Raw genomic sequence first — 12,876 nt, forward strand, 5'->3', positions numbered from 1 at the left:
AGGTGGACTCATCAGAGAACAATACATGTTTCACATTGTCCACAGCCCAAGATTTGCTCTCCTTGCACCATTGAAACCGACGTTTGGCATTGGCACGAGTGACCAAAGGTTTGGCTATAGCAGCCCGGCTGTGTATATTGACCCTGTTGAGCTCCCGACGGACAGTTCTGGTGGAAACAGGAGAGTTGAGGTGCACATTTAATTCTGCCGTGATTTGGGCAGCCGTGGTTTTATGTTTTTTGGATACAATCCGGGTTAGCACCCGAACATCCCTTTCAGACAGCTTCCTCTTGCGTCCACAGTTAATCCTGTTGGATGTGGTTTGTCCTTCTTGGTGGTATGCTGACATTACCCTGGATACCGTTGTTCTTGATACATCACAAAGACTTGCTGTCTTGGTCACAGATGCGCCAGCAAGACGTGCACCAACAATTTGTCCGCTTTTGAACTCTGGTATGTCACCCATAATGTTGTGTGCATTGCAATATTTTGAGCAAAACTGTGCTCTTACCCTGCTAATTGAACCTTCACACACTGCTCTTACTGGTGCAATGTGCAATTAATGAAGATTGGCCACCAGACTGGTCCAATTTAGCCATGAAACCTCCCACACTAAAATGACAGGTGTTTCAGTTATTTTGTCCAACCCCTGTATGTATTAATTACTTTTATTTCTGTTATAGGTGATACACTTCTGGAATACAGTAGATGTAATGTGTGTTCTGATACTTTTAACTAGTAAAACAATGCTTGTTTAATGTAGGAGTTTTGTAAAAGTGTTAAAAGTGTCTGTTAAGTCTGGTAATGGTTTTCACACACACACACACTCACACACACTTACAGGTGTGTATTTTGGCCGTTGCTACAGGTGTGTTTGTCGGTTGTTGGTTTAGCTGTCGCTGTGGCTGTTTGTGGCTGCACAATCTCTGAATGTCATGTGTTAAAAGAGGAATAAGGAACACACATGAAGTCACAGCTTCACACTCACTGAGCTTCAGATCACATTTTCCAACAGACAAAACATTTCACGTGCTATAACACAGGAAAACACTTAGACAGTGTGCTGCAAGGCCGGAAGAGGTTACAGAGCTTTTTACTTCAAATGCGGGATATTAATTCATTTATTTTCACTAACCACCTGGCCTTGGTCAGTGAGTGTGGTGACAGGTCAACTGCAACCTTAAACATCAGGTTTAAAGCAGAAACAAACTGGGACAAGATGCCAGTCCATACCATCCGTCTTTCACACGCTCACTTACTACTAAAGGCAATTTAGAGCAGCCCATCCACACTGTGTTTGTTTTTGGGGAAGTGGGAAAAAAACTAGAGTACCAGAAGAAACCCACATAGACATGTGAACATGAACATGGGACAGTGGTAGCCTAGTGGGAAGAGCTTTGGGCTATCAATCGGAAGACTGTCGGCTCTGCTGTTGGGCCCTTGAGCAAGGCTGTCTGCTCCAGTGGTGCCATACGATGGCTGACCCTGTGCTCTGACCCCAGCTTCCAAACAAGCTGGAATATGCGGAGAAATAATTTAATTGTACTGTACACATGTATGTGTATATATGACAAATAAATGTATTCTTCTTATTATCCTTCTTCTTCTGATTAAAGTTATTTGAATGAAACACTGGGTTGTCAGGACCCATGTCACTCTTAGGCACCCGTTTTATCAGCCATACCACCACACAGCTGAATAACTAAGGGTTAGGGTTAGAGTTAGGGTTAGGGTTAGGGTTTCTCTAAGTACATTGACATTGACAGTATTTTTTTGATATGACCTTTTATCAAAACTAAATTACTACCAATAGTTTTAAACCCACCAATTTTAATAGCTTCTTACAATTTTGGGATTTAAGCTCACAAAAATCCAGTCACAATCAACAGTGCCCTACAAATGACCACCCTACTTAAGTGGTCACTTAATGTTACTAGTTAGAAAGTTTGAGATGAGTCTACAGTTTACTAAAATGACTACTCCCAAAATAAAAAATGGTACCAGTGTTAGGCAGTAGCATGTTGTCTTGCATCTATTTAGTCTTTATTTTAAAAAAGGAATTAAAGAAAATCAGTGGTGGGGTTCCAATTTTCTTAATACAGAAAAACATACTTGTTTAGGTTGTCGTTGGGTTTAACATTCGTATTATTTGTATGGCTAGATAGTAATAGCTGTTTTACATTCATTTCTTTTCTGTTATGTGGAATATAAACATGATTAATAAATTACAGTTAGGTTGACCAGTGTTGGACAGCAAACTCAAAGTATGCTCGGCTATAGGCACAAACAAGAAAATGTAGCAAACGGATCTAACTGACAGCCACAATATGAGCCAAAATAATAATTAACTGGGTTTGACTGTGTACAATTAATACAAATAAACAACAAGTTTAAAGCTTCTATGTTTCATAGACAAAACGTCTTTGTTTTGTCTACAGATTTTCAAAGCACGCAGGTTTGCATTTCGATAAAAAAGGCAAACAACAAACTGAAATATGTTTAGCACCTGTCTGGTAAACCATAAAAGTGTGTGTGTGTGTGTGTGTGTGTTTGTGTGTGTGTGTGTGTGTGTGTGTGTGTGTTTCATTATGCATGGTTGTCCACCTGTCAATAGGTTATAGGTTATTTTCCTAATGCCATGCCCTGCCCGCTGGGAAATGGCTATGATTATCATGTTCAGTATAATTTGGATTTGCACTTATTTCATTCTTAATAATTCTCACTATCCAATGATTTGAGCAATTCCCACAGGAAATATCAGATCCTGGCTCGTTCAAGTCCACCTTGGCTTTTCTGAAAAAGCAAATCTAATTAAGATGGTGACCATAAGAAAAGGTTGGGGGTGTAAATGTATGGGGTGGAGATTCTCTGAGATGTTGGAGTAATCAATAGCCCAGGACGTGCTTTATAATGACTGCATTAGGCAAGAAGTCGAGGATCAGCTATACCATCGACGTGTTCATCACAAAGCAATGACCAGATTGTGGATCCTGTGATCATAAACCACTCCACACTTTTATCTGCATAGACGATTCACAGTCTGGGTATAATGAAGCAATTCAAAGGTAAAGTTATTTACCACTGCAATGAGCTGAGCTTGCCTTCTGAGCTGGAGTAACTACTTTAATGGACCAGATCAGTTAATGTTAATGACAAAGCCTGACCTTACTGAAGTGCTCCTGGAGTCTGTTTTATAATTGCACATTTTTTAGCTTGGAAATGTGTTTACACAGACATAAGTGAACACATTAGATCATTCAGAGCTGTAAACCTTTCCACTTGTGTTCCACTCACTGGATTGGGTGTAATGACTTGGGGCTTGCTGTTGTTAGCTGTGGTGCTTGTGATGAAGTGTTTAATCTCAATACACCAGACAAAAAGTATCTGGCCACTTTCACACTCAAAACATGTGGAAATACCAGTTAACTTTACCACAAATTATCCAGCTTTGAGGCAGTAAAAAATGCGAAGTTCCACAGTGAATTTGAATTAGTACCCTTTCTTACAAGGCTGTCTTAGTACAACATTAATTGTTCCTTATTACACAAGTAATACAGGGTATAAAAGCAGGGCATCAAGCAGGGCTGTATTTTTAAACTGGCACTGGCATATTTAAAATTATAAACTGGCACCCTGTCCAGGATATTCCTGCCTTTTGTCCAGTGTTTTCTGGTGGAACCAGACCTGCTGTAACTTGATGAAGTTGATTAAATGAAATGAAGGACATGAAAGGAACTTACTCTGTCTACTATGATTGCAAAATGTAATGTTTTAAATCTTAGTAAGCTGGCGCACAGTTATGTAGATACTTCCCTGAGAGGGACAACAAAAACTGCTGCCTATACCTTTCTTACTGCTGCACTTCACTAACTACATTCTAAGCCAACAAGCCTTAAAAAAAACCCTGCCAAGTCTATAAATTGCATAGGAAATAATAATTTAAGAATTGTATAGGATTAATGCAGTCTGCAACAATGCTTCCATGCCCTGACTAGCATGAATACTAAATACAGACATTGAAAACATTACAAGACTGTATAAGAACGATTACATTATATAATATGAAACTGTCTTTGCTTTGTAAATGTGTAGGTGTACAGAGCTAAAGGGGGAAATCAGACTGAGATTTCAGGTATCAGGGATACAAAACAAAAGAAGTCTCATATATTCCAGAACTTTCCAAAGAATTAACAAATCAAAGATTTTTGTTTAATGCATTTTACATCATTTCCAATATTTCCCTAGAAATTGGGTTTGTAAAAATAATTGAAAAATGAATTTGTGGCTTTTAAAGCCATTTTAAATGTTCGTTAGCTCTTCTTTGGGTGTGGACATACGAATTCAGCCTGCACCTATAAATCGCTGAGCTCTGTCTCTGAAGAGGGGGATTACTGCAGACCCAGGCTGTGTTTGGAGTAGACTCAGGGTGCCCTCTCTGATCAATATGGGTCACATCAGTATTGGGCTGACATTACATATTGATGTTTGCATGTGTGTTCTTCTCTCTGATGAGCTCCAGACTGACCTGTATTCTGTTATTGCCTCAATCGTCATTCCAAACAGCTCCACCAGCCACCCAAAAGGGCTGACCTCATCACAGATACTGAAAGAACGTCATTTCCACCTGGATAAATACTGGACACTGATTACAGCTCTCAGGTGTCTCTGCTTGTAGCAGTAATGGTGCATTTAGCATAGCAATCACACAGCAATTTAATCAACTGGCACACCTGAAAACTTCTTAAACCACACGCATTTACTCATGCCAAATGTACAAGCATGTTTACATTATCAACAACAAAAAAGTCCCAAAGCAAAGCGTGTAAATCCAGTGTTGGCTTACTATATTCATGAGTGTAGATTATTTAAAATGGCAAATAAAACCAGATAAATCAAATACTGCACAGGGTTTTAATTTTTTAAGTGAAAGCTTTGTTGTGTCAGGTCTGTCAGGTCCAGGATGACTTTACACTGTGGCCAAATTCACATCTGAATGTCTACAGTGTAACAGTTTTGGATTGGTCTAGTTAAATTCCTGAGTTTAACAGAGAAGTTGGGATTGTGAGAGTTGTGGCAAATATGTCCTACAACGAATAGTTCATGCATGCAAACCTATCAGTGTATTTGAAGTTCTGCAGGGTAGAACAGGCTAAAATTTCTCCACAGCAATGTAAAACACTAATAAAAAGACTGATATCAATTTACAGAAAGTGTTTAGGTTAAGTTATGTTACACAATTTTTATGTTTTACCACCACATTGTGGTCAGGGTCACAATAGGTCCAGATTCACCTGAAACACTGGGCATTAACACACCTCAGACAGGACACATAGCCATCGGGGACCTCCGCGTGTGTAGACACCCAACTGGCCGATAGCATTGCTGAGTAGAACAATGGATCTCAGCGGAACTGGGCTAGTGTAATTTACTGCTGGACCATCATTCAGGATGACAGATATTAAATAAAAGGGAGTCAGAAAAGGATATATGACTTTTTATACTGCTGTATGTGAGTAAATCTAACAAGAACAATTAAATGTTTGCCTCCTTTCTCTGATTCTGGAAACAGCGTATTATAAGTGCATAAAGGCACCTACATCTGTTCCTCCATATGCTGCATAAAAAGCTTGAAGCCAACACACAAAAAAACCCAAATATTTTCCTCATTGTGCACTGAGGCTGAAAGCAGAGCACTCTCAGCTCAGGAAGTGAAAACTGCTGCCGTCACTGAACAGGAAATGATGGCTCTGTGCCTTCCCGTCTACGTTGTGCGGGCAGATTATACACATTTACTGACCCAGAGAGAAGCAAACAGAGCCCATGGTTTACCCAACTTCCTATAATGATGTTCTGCCTCATCAGATAAAGACAGGGGGTTGGGGGACAGGAAGTGAACATTTCCTCAGTGATGCAGCAGATCCGGTCTCGCAGGGTCTTCTCTGTTAGCACACCAGGGCTTTTCACAACATGTTAAGAAATGCATCATGAAGAAATATGCTGTCACATGCATATCAGGCTCATTCATTTCACTTGTGAATGACTCAAACATAAAAACATCCTCATATTAGGTTTTTTTTTCATATTATTAAATTATTTCAATCTTATCTCTTGGGTTGCAGTAATCAGGTCATACAAACCTAATTAAACCTAATTTATAAAGCTCTTAAAACCTTTTGTGCAAATTTTTTGTGTTAAAGTTGTTTGCAAAGGCAGTTTAGAACGCAGTAATGATACACAGTTCTTACACAATATACATATTCCATCAAAATGTGGACATTAAGACATCCTGTGAACCCCCCACCCCCAGAATATAGCCTACACCCACAACAGACCCTCTTGGTGCCCCGCTTTCCCCCAGCATGCTGTTATTCATCACACAGAAAAGAGGCTGCCCTCTTGACCTCTGCTCCACAATGGGTTGCTCCACTGGTGCCATATGTCCTTTCAACACAAACTTTTAAGGCTGTGAAACACCGTAATAGCACTCAAAATGTAAACATAGTGCACAAAAACGTACTGGAACCCCAAAGACTTCTACAAATAAAATGTAATGCTTTACAGCATGTTTTTCATCCAAAGTTTTTCCAAATATTAAGCAACTTTTAAGTGGCAGTCCAAAGCAAGTATAAATATAAGGTGACATTGACTTATTTATACATCAACATGTGGAATATCAGAGAATACACAAATTAGCTCATCTTAGTAACCTTAAAAGTAGCACTAACCCTAAGTAATAATAACTGAGTCAAGGTGTGTGGGTTAGTGCCATGTTTTGGGTATTTCCACTCTTTGTGATCATGGGATGGATTCGGGTTTCACTACGTCCCTAATTAGTATAAAGCGCTCAGGAAAAATGAATGAGTACCATCTATTATTGGATTAAAGCCTCTATATTCCACCTCTAAGCCATCTTCCAGGAACACACACACACTGCATCTACTTTAGGCCTATATGCGGTGACCAAAGTCATTTTCCCAAACTTGCATAGGTGACCACGGTATTGTTTTCCTCAACGGATGTGTCTGATCTGTCAAAATTGCGTCAGGTTTTACTGTACATTGTTGCTTCAGCCATGACATCATGCACAGTGTTTGTAAAATATATTTATATTGTTAAAAAGATAAGTCTGGTTGTATGGTTTTAATAAATATACTACAAAGTATTTTACAATAAACAAGTTGGCATGAAATTAATGATGCAAATAACCTGATTATGTTAATTAAAAATTATAAATTTTTAAAAAGAGTTTTCAGAGAACACATGAGTATTCCAAGGTCATCTGTTATACTTCTCTGGGTACTTCGTGTACTGCATTTGGAAAATTACTATGAATCGCTGAGTTGTGTGTGTGTGTGTGTGTGTGTGTGTGTGTGTGCGTGCGTGCGTGTGTGTGTGTGTGTGTGTGTGTGTGTGTGAATAAAGTGACACCTCTTGACACAATCATGTTCTCTGAAGGCTACGAACATCACTTCAAGTTGCTTAGCAACTCCTCCAAAATAGCTTTTTAAGAGCTAGAGGAGAAACACCACACACACACACTTTTGTTTGATGGCCTATTTTAAACTCCCCACTTGTTCTGGTCCTCTCCTTTCCCAAAGGTTACAGTATTTTTAGAAATCAATGTTGTATTTTTCCTTTGTGTCATATTCTGTTTCTGTTGACTTTTTTCTGTACGAATCTCTGTGTGTGTGTGTGTGTGTGTGTGTGTGTGTGTGGAGAAGGTTCTCCATTCATTTCATTGAGAGCTTTTAATGAAAGTGCTTGTTCTTTTACACACTCTACTCACTGTCATAACAGTGACATTTTGATGGCACCTGTCACATTTTCACCTGCAACCATAGTGTAATAAAATGCTAGCTATTTGGCAAAGGAGTCTGTCATGTTCTTACTTGTGAATAGCTTACACTAAGGTAAAAAGAATAGTCCTAACAATTAAGCCCCTGAGCAAGACGTCTTAATTGCTTGTATTGTATTCTGTTACAGTTGTAAGTCACTTTTAATCAAAGTATCTGCTAGGGCGGCATGGTGGCTTGGTGGGTAGCACTGTCACCTCACAGCAAGAAGGTCCTGGGTTCGATTCCCAGGTGGAGCGGTCCGGGTCCTTTCTGTGTGGAGTTTGCATGTTCTCCCCGTGTCTGTATGGGTTTCCTCCGGGAGCTCCGGTTTCCTCTCACAGTCCAAAGACATGTAAGTGAGGCAAATTAAAGATACAAAATTAAAATCTATTCTTCAGCCTTCCACTGATGCTTGCAAACACATTTCACATTGCCATGCAAAACAGCAAATTAACGAACTATACCTGTATTACCATTATATTTGTCATTAATTATAATTATTTAACATTTATTTATTTTATCAGCATTATATATCAAATACAGCTAATGCCGGATCTCCTAAATGTATTTAGTAAATTAATGATTGTATCATTTTTTAATTTCTACATAATTTAATTTTTCTATTCTGAAATCTGATTATACCTCATAAGTCTAAAATAAACGTTGCACTGAGAGATACATTATTATATTTCCTTTCCTTTGGACATCAAGTTCCATCGTGCCATATTGACAGCGCAGGTTACAGGATGCCTCACGGTTTAATTATATTGTTTATGCTGGTTACTCTGAACTTGTCGTGTCACAACCTGCACATTGTTACTCCAGTGAATGCAGACTGTTATTTGGAAACCCAACCCTTCTTTTTTGACCTGCAGCCTGTCCTGAAACAAAGTCATTTCCTGTTTAGCACACATACACACAAACATACAGAGACAAAAAGCATCTGATTCTTGACCGCATGTGGGTGGTGTGTGCGTAGGCCAGCGTGGGCAGTTTCCTAAGCAACATATTTTGAGTCTGAGCGGGCTGTGTGTATTGGTGTGTGTGTGCGTGTGTGTGTATAGTTGGTAAAGTTGTCAGAAGTTTACCTTTTACCTAAGTAAGAACAAACATCTTGGGATTGTAATGATTTCTGTAATTGTTATTTTCTTTGACTAAAAGATTTAATAATAGTACACATACTTTGATCCTTTATACATACCTTTCATTGTATATATGTATATATATATGGTGGTGTAGGGACATTTAAAGTCCTTTATCCATGCAGTATGGACTCCTAAATTGTCATTACTGCTGATTGGCGTTAGCATTCTGTATAATGACGTATCATAATCATATTTTACAGTAGGCATGGTGTTGCTTAGTCAGTGTGACCTGGAGATGCCACATACACACGCTGTTAAGGAATCAGACCACCAGTACACACCAGTACACACCCAGAACCATCCCAGTAGCAATAAGAAACTGACTACAAGGTAAGTGGTACATAAGTATGTGCACACTTTTGTGTTTTAAATGGATATAATTGGCATTTTCATCAACTTTTCTACTTTTAATCAACCATAATAATGAAATGAAAACAAGTAATGGATGTTTATAAAGAAATGAAATACCTTGGTTACCAAATCACTCACTCACTCACTCACTTTCTTAACCGCTTATCCAATCAGGGTCGTGGGAGGTGCTGGAGCCTATCCCAGCTTTTCAATGGGCGCAAGGCACACAGTAACACCCTGGACAGGGTGCCAGTCCATCGCAGGACAGACACACACACACACACACACACATACACACACCCATTCACCTATAGGGCAATTCAGTGTCTCCAATTAACCTGACTGCATGTTTTTGGACTGTGGGAGGAAACCGGAGCTCCTGGAGGAAACCCACGCAAACACGGGGAGAACATACAAACTCCGCACAGAAAGGGGATCAAACCCAGGACCTTCTTGCTGTGAGGCGACAGTGCTACCATGCCGCCCTACCAAATCATTTAGACCCTTTTTTCAATACTTTGTAAAAGCCCCATTGGCAGCATGTGACAAGCTTTGCACATGTAGTTTTGGACAGTTCATCAGTCAAGGGTCTGAATACTTTATAAATCCTCTGTATGTTACTCTTTTCAGAAAACTAATTGAAGACTTTAGGAAATACATGTAGGGTGTTGTATTCAGCCAGTAGCTTTTAAGTATTTCGTCCAGTCTTATTAAGAATGTAAGAACTTTGTAATTGGAGTAACGTAGTCAGTGTAAGGTGTGGAGGAGTAAAAGGGGTTATGGAAGTAAAGAGTACATGTTATTTGACAGATTGCCCATTACTAGCTCTGCATGTTCTACCAGGGGGGATGGGACATCTTGTTCCTGTACTTGTTACCGTTCCTAAATCTGTTCTGCCAAGTCAAACAAACAGACTGGAGGTTTAGGGAGTTAGTAACATAGCTTTCAAGGACAAACAGATTAAGTGAACTGAACCAGTAAAACTTGGACTGTTTAAATAATGAAATGCCTTGGCTAATTATCAGCACAAAATCTCTCCCAGTCATTCTCTCTTTCTCACTTCTACCTGCTATTGTCTAACTTTTTAATAAAAATAAATTCTAGTCTGTGTAGGTCAAGGCTGGAAATCACTGTTAAATTGCTGTGACCTTCAAGCCCTCTGATGGCCTTTCATGATGAACTGTCATGCTGCTGTGATAAATATAGACACATGGGCTCTGGAGTACCTCAAAAAAACATTTGCCAATTAACACAGCCTCTGTCCCAACTTTATTTGAGCGTGTTGCAGGCATTACATTTTACATTTGTTTAAATTGACAAAATACAATTAAGTCAGCCAGGGAAAACATCAGAAATCTTAGTACTCACTCACTCACTTTCTTAACCGCTTATCCAATTAGGGTCACGGGGGGACGGGGGCGCCAGTCCATCGCAGGGCAGACACACATACACACACACACACATGCACACACCCATTCACCTATAGGGCAATTCAGTGTCTCCAATTAACCTGACTGCATGTTTTTGGACTGTGGGAGGAAACTGGAGCACCCAGAGGAAACCCACTCAGACACGGGGGGAACATGCAAACTCCTCACAGGAAGGACCCGGACCGCCCCGCCTGGGGATCAAACCTTCTTGCTGTGAGGCGACAGTGCTACCCACCGGGCCACAGTACTTTTGTCAGTTAAATAAATCTTCAAGAGAATTAACAAATCACAGGTTTTCTTTTATTGCATTTTACAAAATGTTCCAACTTTTCAGGAAATGTGGTTTGTACTTTTGCCATAATCAAGTTTAGCTGTGGCATTTAGTCATAAAAAGAGCCTGTTAGCGAGTCAGGGTTCATTTTCTTCAAAAAGTGTAACTGTGTTTCAGTGTGTAACTTTTTGTAAGCTTTTACATTCATGATTTCTACCTGTTAAATCCTTATTGTTGCTGTTTTATCAGTTCATTAAAGCTAATTGCTGCCTTACAGTTCTCCCAGGCTTTGTCCTTTCAAAGGGAATTAAATTAAAATCCATGACATTCTTCTGTTATTATATTGGTTTAGTGGCACAATAGCAAAACATGAACTTGGATTCTAAACTCTGTGTTATTATTGTTTATTGTAATAATAGGCCAGCTTATTGATTTAGAGCTGTGATTAAACTCCACAGTTTCCGGATCTAATTTAGAGCTTTTTTCAATCCTAAGGAAAAGATAAACACTCATAAGCCAATCGGAAATAAGGATTTTCTCGGATGTGGATGCCCATAGTATTATACACAAACACACACACATTTCCAGGCTGTGTAACAAAAAGGTTATGGGAGTCATAAAGGACTTCAGGCACAGAGGTCAAAAACTCCTCTAAAAGACAAAAATCTGTTTTCAATAAAGAAGTCTTGAATTTATCTAATCTACGACCAGGTTCACTTTAACCAAAATCCAGTTCAAAGACATAATGACCTAAAAATGTCAAAAAGGAGGAAGCTTTTCAATGTTTAAAAAGCACACACACTTTTGAATGATGTTTTATAGCATGATAACGTGTTATGAATTCTGAAAAAAAATCAGGGTCCCCATTAAACAAAGCTGGTCATGTTCAGCACTCATACTTACTGGTGGGCAATAAGCCAGTGACTAAACATTAATAATGAGCACTCGCTGCAGTTCTTGCATTACATTTAAGTGTGCAAACCCCTGCTTTTAAATAACCTCTTTAACCTACTTTAAAAGCTTTATGGGGATGCTCTTCCTCAAGATGCCCTCCTGCAGGCTAGGTGCATTCCTTTAAAAATTACTTCATTTCCTTCGACTTTACAAGCCACGTCCCCCCGGCTTCTGTGTCATACAGACTATACGATGTACTGTTGATGTCAAAAGTTTACAAACCATTGGAAAGGACGTAGATCGGCAGGTCGGCGGTTGGCTGCGTGGCACAGTTCTAGTAATTATAATGAAGGTAAATGAGGTTTCTAAAGTTATCAAGGAAAGAATTATTAAACAACAATTAAATGAAAAAACTACAGAGCCATAGCAACCACCTTTTTTAGCTCTGCGTTTCCCTTCCAACACCCCACGCAAATATTCTCAGCTAAAAAAGAAGCACAAAGGGTTGTATCTAAATTTGCACACAAGCATTAACACTACTCAGAAAAATGGTCGGATAAAACAAACAAAAAAAAACTTTTGGAAATAGGAAGTATAACTGGAACAAGAATTTAATCTCATTTGACAAAATATTAAATCTGGATGTTTCAAACAGGACTAAATAAATCTGGTTTTAAAAAGGTGAGGGGATGGGATTCCTGAATTCCTTCCTTACAAATACAATACATTTACGATACAATACAAATTCTATCTATTTACCAAAAGAAGTCCGAAAGAAGCATGTCTGTAATGTGACCAGCAGCAAGAAAAAAACAAGTCAGTCTAGCTTTGTTTTATTCAGATACTGTTATTTAAACTATTCATTTTATTGGCTTCTTATGACCCTATTTGCAATATTAAGACAAATATTGATCTGTGTACCTTCACTGACAAATCAACAATATGGTTAG

This window comes from Trichomycterus rosablanca, chromosome 25 (assembly GCF_030014385.1).
Source record: "Trichomycterus rosablanca isolate fTriRos1 chromosome 25, fTriRos1.hap1, whole genome shotgun sequence".
NCBI lineage: Eukaryota > Metazoa > Chordata > Actinopteri > Siluriformes > Trichomycteridae > Trichomycterus > Trichomycterus rosablanca.